Below are 15,574 nucleotides of genomic sequence, written 5' to 3' on the forward strand. Positions count from 1 at the left end.
CCCTGATAGTTAAAAAACGGATGCGGCTTAAATACTATATTCCCCATTTTACCCAATCCCGTCAAAACACAAGCGAAGCAACACAAGATAGCCACAGGTAAAGAGGAAAAAATCGATCTGTGTGTATGTTTTCTTCTATTTCGACAACTGACTTTTATATTTCTATTATCGTTATACTTCATTTAAAATATTGCATGTTAAAATACAGCAAATTTGGCCTTGAAGAGAGGATAAAACAACTTTAAGGGGGTCGGTTAGTTCGAATTTCCTTATGGTTTTATATGTCAATTCGTATTCATGGTAAACAAATGAGCATATTGAAATTGATTATCAGATGATTATCAGATTATCATTTAGATTAATGTCTTTAATATGGACAGCTTTTTCTATGAATTGATGCCTTGTAATGATTGGCTTTAATGTTTATTTTGGCAGATTAATATGTTGATGTTTATTTTGGCACATGCTAAAGACGAAAAGATAACTGTATGTATAGCAGTTTTAGCACTGCTAAGTTATTGTGTCATGCAGTGAGAATTCATTCTACACTGGGAACAAGTTTCATTTTTGATGCATGCAAGGACTGCATGCTTCTTATGAAGAACTTTTGTTCAAAGAAAAGGCTATATCTTTAAGAAGATAAATTACGGATAGGCCTATTACGGATTTAATTAAACAAACATTGAGTTGCTTTTATTTGATGTGACAGTACAAATTGCATGGCACGTATGCTATACAAATTTATGACTGTTATTTCATTAAAATAGACAGAAGAATTGTTTATCAATTTGAAGAGTTATGCTAGTTAGTTGAATTTAAGTTCATGAATTTATAAAGTTTGATTAATATTCACAATATTTCAGAATGTTTTGCGAATAATTATGCTTCTAATTAAGTATTATAAGTACTACTGTGTGTTAAAACAACAGCGAATCCAAATTCCTATGAAAAAGTTAAATTTTTAAACAATTAAATGCTCTTTTTTGCATTTCGTGCAAGTGTTAAGTTAGAGAGCATTGCAAAAGATATACATAACTTCAGAGGTTGGTAATAAAAAATGTAATTATTTCTGCATATCTGTACAAATCAGGCAGTGTTATGATGGGGAAAAAAACTTGAATGAAAATATAACTTTTAAAACTGTATACTTAATGGGGTTAGGGGATGCATTGATATATGTTAATTGTAGAAATGTACTTAATTTAGACAGATACTTTTATCCTGACTCGTTGTACTCTTGTAGACCTCTTAAAAGGGTGTTTCAGTGGCCTTCAAAATACCAAGATCCATTGTGTATATTAATAAAAAAAATTCTATTTATCATTGTTAAAACCTATTTCTGTTTCTGTATCGTGTCGATATGACAAAAGCCTCAATTCACCACCATGTTGTTTTTTTAAAGGCTGATAGTCAGATACGCTTACATATACAACATGTACGGTGTAGTCATATATCTAGAATGTCAGAGTGTACGTACCTCCTATATTGCCTACCTTGTCCTCCAGTTTCATAAGGATTGGCATAACTCATGACGATAACTGAAGTACTATAAAATCTATATAAACCTAGTCGTCCTTTAATGAGGCTAAGACTTAGACACAATCTAAATCGGATGACCAGGGAACAGTAATATTTGCTCCGAGTTTATGGGTCAGTGTTCATTGTAACCAAAGTTATCATGTATTGAATCTTCAGAATGAATTATTTTCTGTCTTTATTCCAGCTGAGTAAATATTATGATGTATTTTGATAATTTAATTATTTTCATTGTTCTCTTCATTCAGATTTCAGAGAGAAGAAAGAGAGAAGGAGAAAAAGGGTGCTATAGTTTGGTGTTGAGGAAATACATGTAAGTTAAAGTTACGTTTTTTAGGTGCTTTAATTAGTTCTGTTCAAAATTGTTAGAAAAATCTACTAGATGCAACGGTACTGCAGGAAGATGTAGGGACCTACTTTACCTTGACCATATATAAAGATTCAGTGAATTGTAGATTGAAGCTTAATATGTAAGATTTTTATTATCAATATTCAACACATATAGTTAAATAGTAGAAGGCTAAAATGAAAGTCCAGTTAACAACAGCTTGCTTACAACATGTACATATATGTTGGCAGTGGTTTTTATTGCGGGAATTGGTGTTAAGTTCATGCAATATGACTCAGGTGAGCTTAGACGCCACTGATCCTCCTCTTATATAAGTACAAAACATAAATATGAATTATTGATCAAAAGATGTTTATGTTTTTTGATGTGGTTACATTTTGTTGGTTTATCTTGGCTTGAAGAGTGACAAAATTTGGTATCGATTTTACAGCTGGTAATAAAATTTATTGTGGATGGTGCATACACTCTTTTCAATTCCTAAGGGACACTTCAGATGAACTTTGCTGACAAATAGCTGTGATGTAATTTTAAATACTGCCTTTTTGGTTGTTTTTTTTCCTGAAACTAAATTGAACAAAATGTTGCTGTGGAGAAACCTTAAAGTTGCAAAGTTTTAGGCGCTTATTGTGAAACTCTGTATGGTTAAGAATTCAAATCAGGTGCATTTTGATGCATTAAGATAAAGGTAGCATATTGTCTGACACTTATCAACATGTTAATTTCAGTCAACTAGAGAATATGATGCATATAGTGCTAGAGAACCATTATGCTCATACAGATTTTAATCCACAGGTTTCTGGTTCAAATGACACTATGTTCCATGGTATAAAATGTGATAGAATAGAATATGTATATATGGTCAAATATCTAGGCGTGCATTGGTTTCAGATACTGCTTTTGTTGGGAATACATATACATGTACTAGCTTGTACTGTTATTGTTCTGTATGGGAATATGGTCTTTGCAATGATATTGAGATTAGTTACAGAGATGGTGGTGGTAAAAATGAGGTGGCATTAAATAATTTTAATGTTAAATTAATATACTATGATACTATCAAGTTTATTATGTTATGACGTGTAAAATGTAGTGATCTATAGTAAAGATGTGGTTGTAAAATTTCCGCTGGTATTCACCGTATTGTAGCTGCGGTGATATTGTAAGGATGTGGTATATGAAGTACTTATAATTATGGTGTTAAAGAAATTAAGATGACTCTGTGGTGATGTTTGAGATGCAGTGTTGATCGATACATGTACTGGTGGTTAAAGTATTGGTGTAACATATTGTGGTTTCGAAGATGTGCATTGTATCAATGGGTTGTTTAAGATGTTGTGATTGTAACAAAGTGGTTTTCAAGAAACGGTACAGAATGATGAGTTTGTTGATAATATAGGTCACACTGAATGTTAATGATGTTGTGTTTTGTGAAGGTTAATGTTTTTGTTGTTCTTTGGGCTCTGTTTCTGTAGCAGTAAGTTTTTCAGAGAGGGGTAAAAGTGAGGAATTAATCAGTTATTCCATTCAGGTTTAGTGATATTGATTCCTCCTAGAGTACAGGGAATTAATGAATCCAATTGATTAGGTATGAGGAAGGGGCAGTGCAAGTGAAGAATACATAGAGTAGGCAATTATAGACCAAGAAAAGAATGGAGAACACTACAACTAAAGTTAGAACATTTTTCATAGATTTTAAACAGAAATTTGGATTTAACTTGTGTGATGAGGGTGAAATTGTCCAGTCAGATAGCCATTGATTGGGTATTAAAGACACTTGAACAGTCCAGGTACTTGGATATTAATAATGTCTCTTTCTGACCGTGATTTACTGGGGATCCTGATATAGAATTACCTCAGCTCGGCAAATAAACTTGGAGAGCATTATGGCCCCTTGTTAATGGTAATGAAATATTCAACTTGACTAAAGCATGCCATGGGAGCAAAGAGAACACTGAACATGATAGCTAGATAGGTTGAAGTCATAGACTGACTGATAAAAATAGCAAGGTTACCTTGAATTGAGAAGATTTTTTTTTTGGGGGGGGGGGGACATCATTTGAGGTTTTGACTTACGTCCACATGAAAGAAAACAATGGTGAAATATGACTCAGAATGCATTCATTATCTATATACATGTGTATTATAAACCAAAACGCATTTTGAAGGAATTTTCACCACATTGTAGCCATGTTGTTGAGAAGATAGTGTCAGATTTAATGATGCAAGTACAAATGCACTAGTATTACATGTTACAATTAGCATGAGTCAGAATACACAGGATAAGGGGATATGCAGGTGTTATATATATATATATATATATATATATATATATATATATATATATATATATATATATATATATATATATATATATATATATATATATATATATATAATCCAGGGTTTTCTCTATTAAGTAAAAGGAATAGAATTCTCTTTTGCAATGTGACCTTCTTTCATTTAAAAAATGTATGGTTTATTCTAAATATACCAATATACCAAGTTTTAATTAGTTTTTGCTAAATTTGTTGGGATTTTAATTTAAAAAGAGACATTAAGTGGTATAACTTGAATGTAAATGAAAAGGTCACATGTATGGTTTGTATTGTGTAGAAGCAGCCTGCATATGAATAACTTATGATGTAGCTGATGATGTTAGAATTCTTTAGGTTGAGTGATGATACAGGTGCCATAAGTGCCCCCCAGGGACTCGATTTACCATTTAGGACAGTGCAATGACAGCTTTCCCCACATAAATCACATTATGTAAATAGGTTTAGTATTTTATAGGGGATTTCTAAATCATGTGTACACACAGTCGGATGAAAATTTTCTCAAGGATATTTTTTTGTGAAAAGTTAGTATACAGGCTATATATAGCCATGGTTATGTGTATTAAGGTATAGTTATATGTAGCACCTGTAACAAATGATGGCATTTATATTTAGGTCTGTTGACTTTTTATTTTCATTTTGCATTTATTTTTGAATATTGTAATTAATAATCCATTTTATTTTTTGAAATTAAGAATTTGTTATGCTACCTGTCATAGAGATTCCATTATTGCAGCAGTCCCAATGCCAATATCACAATAACTTTTTTTGCCATGTAGTTTATAAAATAATACAAGAGCATGGAGGGAGTAAGGTTTTTCATTTGTCAGAGACAAGTGTCTGTGGTCATTTTCTAACCTTTCAGGTCAGTTGTGCAAAAATTGTATACTGCATAGCTGCTATAAGAGTAGTGGCCCTTTGAATGATTTTTGCTCTCATTACGTTATTTTTTTAAAAATAGAATTATTACATATTGGAGGAGCATGGCTCTTTTGGCAGAACATTACAGTTTTGGATGGAGGTTTTTCAGTGCTTGCAAATATTGATGATGTTTCTGCTTTTTACTCAAGATGTGGTGTACATTATTCATTTTATTTGATTTAGGCAGTGTTAATTTCAACCAATAATCTTAAAATAGCCTCTTGCAGTGCATTTGCAATAAATGTGGAGTAATTCTTAATACATGTATCTGCTTAAAACAGTGCCAACTTGATTTTTGTGGGCATCAAAAATGAGACATGGCAGAGAGATATGAGCTATATATTATTGTTTTACATAACAAATTTATACATTCAATTACCTAAGACGGATTCTCAGCGACTAAACAATTTATTTGGATTCCGAATATCAGATCAATATATAATTTACTACAGAATAACAGTAAACTGAGACCAGCCAGGAGCCAGCGTTGTTTTGTTAAGTAGGATTATACAATTCCCCGAATGGCACATGACCTTCAAGAACAGGGCAATAAAATGATGCAGCATGTAAATGGAAGCCCCTAAAAAACACAAATAGACACAATATTTATGTCTGGATTACGTTGTTTAGGACTTCTGTGTGTTTTTATGTCATGGATTTTCTTGGCTATAGGGTTTACCAGTACTTGCATTGTTTTCAACCGAGAGTGCCGTTACACTCATGACGATGATTTCACTCAATATTAAATGTTTATTACGTGAATGAGAGTTGGCCTCGTTACGATAATTGATACAAGACCTTTTCTTTTAATGAATTATAAAACAGTATCACATGCTAATTTGATTACAATTTATTGATGACGTACAGACATTGCCGGTGATAACATAAACCAGAAAGGCTCATGTAAAATTTGTTTCTTTTCTTCTCCTTCTCTCCTTTCTGCCACCAGACCTCCAATTGACACAGAGTTGTATTTATTTATGTGAGTATTGATCGGTGGGCGACTGCAGAGAAAATATGACATTAGCAACAGGCAGAAGCTGACAATGAACGAGTGAGCCAGCTAAGCCCAAGACACTTCTTCTCTCAGTCGTGGGTTTTGTTTATTTTTGGGAGTCCGTATTTGCTACATGGAAGTCATATTACCAGGAAAACAATATGGTTTAGTCAGCTACTTTTTGGAGCTGTACAGAGGGAATTCTTGAGGAGTTGCTGAGGAGGGGAGAAGAGAGTGACACTGATTGCCTCCCCTGATTTTCTGTCGTCGTTGTCTCGTCTGCCTGGTGCCTGGCGTTTCTTTCCCTAGAAGAGGATTGTCTGTTTTAGATTTTTTGATTGTTGCCTATACTCATTAAAATCTGAAACATTTACATTCTCAAAGGTAAGACGATAAGTAGATCTATTCTTCTCAATCTCATTTATGGCTCTCGGTTCAAAACCAAGAGAAAGAAAAAAATAAAATGAGATGTTTCAACATTTTCATTGTTTACATTGAATGAAACAGATGGGGCAGAAAAAAAAGGTAGCTCCAATTCATCCCCGTAAATTCCCCATCCTTCTGAAACATAAGTGTTATTGTCCATCGATTCAGAGGAAATGTGGAATATAAATTCAGGCTTTGTACTGAGATATTGACAGATATTTGTTTGCTTGTTCATGATTTTGAGGCTTGAAAACAATGACTGAATCATTGTAAGTTATCTGTGGCTAATCAAACACAAAGGCCAATGTAGGGTCAGATTCATTCATTGATGAATTACATTTTGACGAATAATATTTCTCGTAAGTATACATTTTTGAAAAACTGTTATTCAGATAGATATATAATATTATATATATCTTTGAATTTTTTTTATTTTTATTTTATTGAATTTGCTAAATCAGTGCTTATATTCTACACGTACAGATACAGGATATTTTTCTAGGGGGAATGCGAGAAATAATTTTGCTTGCCAGGGGAGTCCAAGGCATTTTTGTTTTTGACAATTTTACTTTATGAACTTAATGAGTCTGAAATTTCCAGGGGTGGTCTAAAACCCCACCTCTCAGATCCGGGCACATACTATCTCTGTTATCGTCCAGTCTTGGACTTCAAGATGCTAAAGGCTTTTAGAGCAGTGAGTGTAATATTTGTGTTATTTATCATTTGTTTAAGTGGACCAGTTATGGGAAGCGTACCTGGTACGCCAGTGAAAATCAAGTCCGCCACAGATCAGCCACAATCCCATTGATTTTACTTAAATTTCATTGAAAAATTCATTAGAACCTATGAGGGCTGTAGCATCACTTGTTCTCTGTTTTGTAAACAGAAAACATAGTCAATATTTACAAGACTGTATAGTGATCAATAAAGCAATAGATATTTGAATTGGTGGTTAAACATTGGGTAGATTTCCTTAATTCTCTGATTTATTGCACTATTTGTTGGTCACTGGGTCGATTTGATGAAATTATAATCATCTTAATGAAAGGTAAATATGCAGGGTAAATCCTTTTTCTGTTCTGGTAGCTAGTAGTTTGTGTATTTCAAGATTTAAATTCCTTACCGCTGTATCCCTTTACTTACACATCCAATAGTGTAATGGTTAGATGAATTAAATGTCTGATATATAAGATATAACCAAGTCATAATATACATTTACATGTATTATAATTCAAATTTAAGGAAGGAAGTTAGGAATTTAAATTTCTGGTACCCAACCTTAACTCTCTTTGCCCCCCCCCCCCCCCTTCTTCTATGTGTCACCTCCCTACCCCATATGATCCCTCTAGCTTATACTTTTCTTAGAACTCCCCCTCCCCCCCCCCCCCCCCCCAAAAAAAAAGAAGAAGAAAAAAACCCTTTTCAATTATTTGCCCACTTTCAATTCTTTGGAACAGTACGCATTCTTGAGTGGCACAAATGAATCCAGCGAGGCATCACACACATCATCTAGCAGCTTTTCATGCTAGATTGAACCAAACGGTGTACCCCCAGAGCCTTTTTTTAGTTGTTAGTTCTCTGCCCACTAATTAAGCTCCATCTTTTGTATGAAGAGTTTTACGACCATTTTAAAGCAATTGTAACAATGGCTACAGGATGTATTCTTGTGTTACATCCCAAGCCTTTGATGTCTGCAATCATGTATTAAGTTTTGAGTATCAGATGAAGCCATTGATTGCCTATTTGAAGTTTATGATTACTGCAATGCAGAGTCATTTCATCAGCTTGTTTATGTATTGATGATTTTTTTTTTTATTAATTTACTTCTAAAAAAAAGATTTGTTTTATAAGGCTGAATTTCATTGCGTAATCAATTTTCTTTGGTTTTACGCAGTGAAGTTTTATTTATTTTACAGATTTTCTCTAAAGAAAACAAATAAGATGTCAAGTTTCAAGATTTTTTTTTGACGCTTAAAAAAGAAGAAAAGCTTTGTGTCTTGTCATATCTGATGGTATATATCACATGCATGTTAATTAATCTAGTCAAGTTTCAGGTGTTTTTTTTCTAAACTTTCGCATTTCTCTTTGCTTTTGTTAATACAATGATGATTTCAATATTAGCTATCTGAGGTTGTTTACCATTCCTCGAAGAAGCTTCACTCATTTTAAGACATGAAGCCCTTTCCTCAAACTCTTGCAGCCTTTGAAAAGTGAGTGATTTCAATTGTGTTATCACCTATTGCTGTTTACGTGAGACCTTGGTTTTAATGGTCTCATCTGATCTAAAGGACTTTTCTGTAAAAGGGATCTTTCATTGCCATCAGCACCTTTTGTCAAAAGTCTGAGAAGGATTCGATAAGAATTGCCTCTGTGATGTACTGGCAATGAAATAATTCTCAGAGGATGAATAATATAAGATTATATTGTACTAGAAATTATGTTTCTAGAAAGGAATTATTTTGATCCTAGATTGTTGCTTTTTGCATGTGGATTTTGTGTATGATCTGGAAGATGATTAATAAGTGAGAGACATGTGCATTGATAGGAATAGAACCGAACCACCTTCTGTGAAATTATACCACCATATGTTCGATAATCAACAACGCTGCGTAACAGGTTTTCATGCAATAGATTACAATGTATTTTTGTACTTTTTTGAACAGATACAAAAGTGTGAATGATGGCATTCCAAAAATAGCTTTCTCTTTCATGATGAACTCTTTTATGATTCCAATTTTAGTCCTCATTTGTAAGGATTCCGACTGAAGTGTCCCCAGAATTTGCCGATTTCAAGCACCGAAGCTTTGATCTGGTCAATTATTGATAAGCCCCAAGTCAGCACTCATATCTCTCTGAAAAGTAGTCACAGCAATGTTGCAAAATTGATTTTCATGTAAGGTCTATAATTATTTCACTAGGAGTGGTAATATCACTTTCTAACAATTTCATTTTTACCCCCTGCAACTATTTCTGGTCACATTGGCAAAAAGAAAAGGAGACACAGTGGAATATGTGTGTGCTCTTGAATGCCGAAGGGACAGAGAGAGAACAAGGGATTTGTGATACCAAAAGAGAAGCGTTGGAGTGGAGGGGTGGGGGGTGGGGGGGTGTAAGATTTAGGAGTGGTGCGAGACTTGCACAAAATTCCCTGCCTTAAAGGTACTTAGAATGCATGGGTCAATAATCTGATGTTTTATCATCTGCACTATTGTTTGAAAAAAAAGTTGATAATGATTTTAGAAGACATATTTTAGGTGCTTCTATTCAACATGGCCTATATTCTGGTAATGATGACATTATGTCACTGCATAAGGATATGAACATCTTGTGAAATTCATTATATTCATTTTGGAATGTGGTTTTTCATTGCTTGGAGAATTATTTTATATATGCTGATACATGCATAACTTTAAATAAAAAAAGTTGTTGAACATGTGGAATTATTGATTTGAACAACAAGGAACAATGAAATTCCAGTACTTACTTTGGATAGGTATGCCATTCTAGCATTACATAAGTCTATAGGTGTATGTACATACATGTAAACAGAGTCATTATCAGTTGAAACCAAACTCGTGAGAGTGCCATTAAGAAGTGCTTTGTAAACACTAGCAGGTGTTGTTTCTAGTAGTCACAGGATACTTACATGTAGTTGTTTTGATGGAAAATAGTCTGATGTGGGAATGTTGGGAATCTGATGGTTTGTAATACTGTGTTTGGCTCTTTTTTTTTCAACAGCAATCCCCACCCCACCCTGATGTAAATATTGTGCAGGATTTGACCAGGTGAGACAGGTACACTCTGCAATAAACAAACTACCTATCTATTCATGCTCCTATTACCGATCACTAGTATGGTAAATTCCTTTTTTTTAGACGAGTGTTAAATCCCGCAATACCGCTTTTTTGTGTCAGAGAACGAGAACATAAATCCTGAGCACTAATTTATTTCTATAATTTTATAATTAAAAATATTTATATTGTCTGAAAAATAAAAGCAAGATTTTAAAATTTGCAATGATTGTTTTTTGTAATTTTATATGGATATTAAATTTAATTCCTCATATGTTTAATAAGGAGTCTACATTACATTCATATGTAAGCAGAACTATCGTTGATGTCTCCTTGAACAAAAAATTTGTATATTGGTACATCTGAGAGGTAAACACGTAGCTGATGTATTTTCTTTTATTTTTGGTATTACAAATTTAAAAAATCCTGTAAAGTAATAGAAGTCTGAAACTGATGATATTAGCTGTAGAATGTATTTGAAATTTTATTTATTGTCAAAATTTTGTTAAATACTGTAAATTCCTAATTAAAGGCGAGGAATTAATATCCGCGTAAAATCGCGAGAAGAATCCTTCGCGAATTTTAAAATCTCGCCATTATTTTCTGAGAGTTGAAACTATAAGAAATATGGAATATGGTTCAACGTTCGCGATATTATATTCTCGCGATTTGATACACACCAGTGATATCGTGGAATTAAGTACTCGCGTAATATAAGGAATTTAAAGTAACATTGATTTTATACGGATAGTTCCATGATTCCATATGTTGGCTAAAGATGACAATTTTTCAATTCTATTTTGCAAGTACTTGTGTATAGATTTAGTTGTTCTTCTAGCTACACTGATTTCTGATCAAAGAATTACAATGTATAACCAGGATATTGAATGAATATAAGTAAAGTTGATTAAGTTCATCAGAAATTATAGGTACAGAACAACCACAAGTTATTTATTACATCTGCGTATGTATAAGCCTTTTACACCCATCCTCTCACACCTGAAAACAGATCTTGTTATTATTGTTATTTATTATTTCTTAGCTCTCTGAATGGCTGTTATTCAGCATTCTAGAATTTGTAATACATGTATTGCATATTCACTTGCATGTGACCCTTCAGGTGGAAATAACATTGATAGGGAATTTTCAAACTGGTATGATTGGTTATCATCATTCGTGTCGTCCAATGAAAAGCCCCATTTATCCCTCCTTGCTTAACGAGGCTCAGTTTGATCAGTCTGTATCATTTTTCACTGAATCATACAATAAAATCATCTTTATCCTCTTTTTGCACCTAAATAATGATTTATCTATCCTCAAAGTATTACTTTTACCTTCTTGTAAAGCTGAGTCATTGCACTGGAATTAAAATCATCAATAATCGCATATATAATGTTCAATATTCAGACCTTTACGCCTGCATTTTGACATGTTTTCCCCTTAATTGTAGAAAAAAATGATGGGAAAATACAATGAGTTAGCTACCCTCAAAGTATGTTTTGTCTGGGTAAGGTGGCAGGGGATAGTTTCGAATGAAAGACCCGGTCAAAAATTTGAAATAAAGGAAGAACCTGAGGTTTGGCTGGTTATTTGAGGAGTATAAATTGCTAGAATATTTATTGCATTCATTTTGTGGATATAGGAGCTCATGTCCATTTCATTGATATATGGCACTCTAGAACTGGTAGAACTTTTCATCAGATATGGAATGAAAATGCGAAACTGTGGCCAAAATTTGAACTTAAGGTTTAGTGCTTGAAAAGTAGGGGTGGGTTCAGAACACGAAATGTCACTCGAAAAGAAGGTGATTGACTTCCATTTAATTGGTGAGTATTCGCATGGGTAGACATTAAGCTACAAATTCTGTGGTAGTTTGTTGGCAGTTGCTCGGGACTGGAGCGTGGTGCTGGACCCATGAAAATGTGAAAAAAGGGCAATTTTTCTGAAAGTTTTGAGACCGTTCCTGGCTATTCTATATAGTGCTTTATGTAAGTTGTACTTGTTTTATTCTGAAATGTTTAAAAATTCACAAGAGTGAGGACCATGTGTCCCCAGCATGCAAACCAATTTTAGTAAATTTGAAAATCCACTGAAAAATTAGATCACATATATGCATGAGCACTATCTGCTTAACATTTCCTTGACCAAAAATACTATCCCCTGCCACCTAGATATTGTTCTATGAGAGTAGCAACAATTGTTCAAATTATATAAAATGTATGTTATACTACATTGGTATCTTATGGAAAAAAAAATTAGAGAAACATTTTGTTGTACATATTATTGATAGATGCCATATCTACATGCTCAATGCTCTTAGTCCAGTTAAGCAATAACTCACACATAATTGTAGTTTATTATATATTGAGACATACATTCAATATCTCTATCAGTCACAGTGAATTAAGATAATCAGTGACAGAACAATTAGGAACGGGTATTGTTACATTGAATGTCAGTTTCCTTTGTCATTAGTGCCATCCATTTTGCAAGCTAAGAACCAATAGTTCTCGTCAGACAGCCCAACATAGAAACTAAAAGGGATTTATCACGTTTTCAAAATTCCCTTAAAAAATTCTTTGATATGTGTATATGTAAAAAGATATTGTTGAAATGATTGCTCTTAAAACCAATTCAACACTTTTTTTAAACATCAAAAGTCTGAATTTCAAGATACAATAAAACTTGTCTAATCCGGCGGAGGGTGGTTCTGAAAAATGGTTTGGAGAACATATTGTTGCAAGTTAATTTTAGTATTTAATGCAATAGGTCTTGATCGTCTATTCTTGCAAAATGTTTAATTCTTCTGAAATATGTTATCCCCCCCCCCCCCCCCCTCGATCGTGATTACGGTGCAAATTTTCATTTTCTATTTGGAAAACAATAATTGCATAACGGAATACGTACGATGGAAATACTTTTCACGATAAATTTTCAAACACCTGATTAACCTGAGAAGTCCGACACAAGACAAGTGCATGAATCACTGGAAATAGTTAAACAAACATTGATTACGTGACCAGTCAACAGGTGGCTGATTATGTAAAGGTGAGAACTGTTTTGATGCAAGAAACAATGGATAAATTTACGGGAATTTAATAAATAGAAACAGGAATAAACGTGAATTTAATAAAGAATGGAGCAATACAACGCGCATTAAACGCATTCCAAACAGTATCGGCAGTCATGGTATCCAGAATCATGGCCTGAAAAAAATGAGGTGAAGTATAATACACAACCCCCTTTTTAGATGTAATTCTAGCAGTAAAAAATGTGTATTTATTTACAACAAGACCTAACAGTATCAACTGAAATGAGTTGCTAGTTTGGACTTATATTCACAGTTGTTTAAATCAAAAGCAACGAAGGAAAATTGATCGATAATTGAGCAGTAATTATCCCGTATAAGGCCGATCGATAGGTGGCCGTATTACGGGAGATAACTCTCACTAATTATATTAAGTAGTTGGTTCTTTTCAACGCGGCCGGTTAACAGAATAGACAAGATCCGGATTGCACAACATATTTTAAACATAAAATGGTAAGGAAATGTCAAGGAACTGAATAATTTCGCCGGATTTGACAACATGCCGGAATGCAAAACATCCGGATTCAACAAGTTTTACTGTATTGATATTTTGAAAAAGATAGTTGTGCACGCATGTGACCATCTCGCAGTATCTGCTCCCTCCACATGTTTAATACTACATGTACTAAGTATATGAGAATTCATAATTCTTGAATCAAAATCATATGCCACTTTTTGTCATATATGCCACTTTTTTTCCGTATTTTATGTATGTTATAAGATGCAGTATGATATCTAGTTGGACATACTGCATTGCATATTTTCTTGTTTGTCTAATACGGTATGTGATCTGGGTTTATGGACCATGCAACCTTTGACATGAAATTTTGTTACATCACTTATCAATGCACAGAGCGATATCATTAAAACATGTATACATGAGTATCAATAATTATGAGAGGTTCCAATGTCTGTCTATGGCACTGTTGGAATTTCTTTTCCTGTTCAAAGTTCAAAGCCAAACTGATTGGTTACAATTCCATTTGGCCATGCAATGTCTCACAGACCTAACCTCTTTATTACTGTTGAGCTGTTAAGGTGGTGCTTTATTTCTGTTGAGTTGTTAAGGTGGTGTTTTATTTCTGTTGAGTTGTTGAGGTGGTGCTTTATTTCTGTTGAGCTGTTAAGGTGGTGTTTTATTTCTGTTGAGCTATTAAGGTGGTGCTTTATTTCTGTTGAGCTGTTAAGGTGGTGCTTTATTTCTGTTGAGCTGTTAAGGTGGTGCTTTATTTCTGTTGAGCTGTTAAGGTGGTGCTTTATTTCTGTTGAGCTGTTAAGGTGGTGCTTTATTTCTGTTGAGCTGTTAAGGTGGTGCTTTATTTCTGTTGAGCTGTTAAGGTTGTGCTTTATTTCTGTTGAGTTGTTAAGGTGGTGCTTTATTTCTGTTGAGCTGTTAAGGTGGTGCTTTATTTCTGTTGAGCTGTTAAGGTGGTGCTTTATTTCTGTTGAGCTGTTAAGGTGGTGCTTTATTTCTGTTGAGCTGTTAAGGTGGTGCTTTATTTCTGTTGAGCTGTTAAGGTGGTGCTTTTTTCTCTTGAGCTGTTAAGGTGGTGCTTTTCCCAATCCATCTGGTTTTAATTTCTTCCTTCTATGGACCAAAATTCCTGTTCCAAGTAATTTGATCCTATTAAGAGCAATCTGGTGATGGACCAATCCTTAAATGGGATTTGTAGTTAAACAGTTCTTGTAGCAATGTCTTTTCGTAATAAGATCTTTTTTTTCTGGCTTGTCGGTATAAACAAGATAGTTATTAGAACAATAATCGCACCGTTTCTGTATTGATTTTTCACATACACGTACATAATTCAGAAGGCCATTATTGACTGCTGCTAAGTTTATTTGGACTGTAAAATTGAGATTCTGTTAATGATCAAATATACATAAATTGGGTTATGCTTTAATGTTTTGTTGTGTGTTGAACATGAAAAGATCAGTGGTGATGTAGTTGTCCCAATAAACGCCCATGATTGGAAATTAAGTATTTACTGTGAATGCATTTAACCGTTGGTGTTAGGAATGAAGAGTTTCATGTGTCCTGCATTTAATGTTGTCTTTTACAATTAGTGCCAATTTTATATTAACAGATTAAGAAAACCTATTTTGTTGAATATTTTTGAAAATGATCATTAGGGT

General features: G+C 33.7%; 1 protein-coding gene and 1 long non-coding RNA gene across 7 annotated transcripts in view; one reads left to right on the top strand and one right to left on the bottom strand.

Annotated features, from left to right (window-relative positions):
- The window catches only part of LOC105328343 (neurocalcin), a 23,276-nt gene continuing 7,702 nt past the window's right edge, over positions 1–15,574 (top strand). Inside the window, exons 1-2 of one of the 6 annotated variants that reach the window (XM_011429164.4) lie at positions 1–97; positions 1,785–1,849. The gene's annotated coding sequence lies outside the window, so the exon portion shown is untranslated. Of the gene's footprint in view, positions 124–1,557; positions 1,651–1,784; positions 1,850–6,091; positions 6,521–10,322; positions 10,348–15,574 lie in introns of those variants that run through there. The other 5 variants (XM_011429166.4, XM_011429168.4, XM_011429167.4 and 2 more) reach the window with 5 other exon arrangements.
- LOC136270299 (uncharacterized) overlaps positions 9,267–15,574 on the bottom strand; it is a 16,818-nt gene continuing 10,510 nt past the window's right edge. The window contains exons 2-3 of the long non-coding RNA XR_010708059.1: positions 10,209–10,363; positions 9,267–9,414 (exon numbers count right to left, since the gene is read on the bottom strand). This is a non-coding gene — a long non-coding RNA (uncharacterized lncRNA). The remainder of the gene's footprint in view (positions 9,415–10,208; positions 10,364–15,574) is intronic.

This window comes from Magallana gigas, chromosome 7, assembly GCF_963853765.1.
Source record: "Magallana gigas chromosome 7, xbMagGiga1.1, whole genome shotgun sequence".
Lineage (NCBI taxonomy): Eukaryota > Metazoa > Mollusca > Bivalvia > Ostreida > Ostreidae > Magallana > Magallana gigas.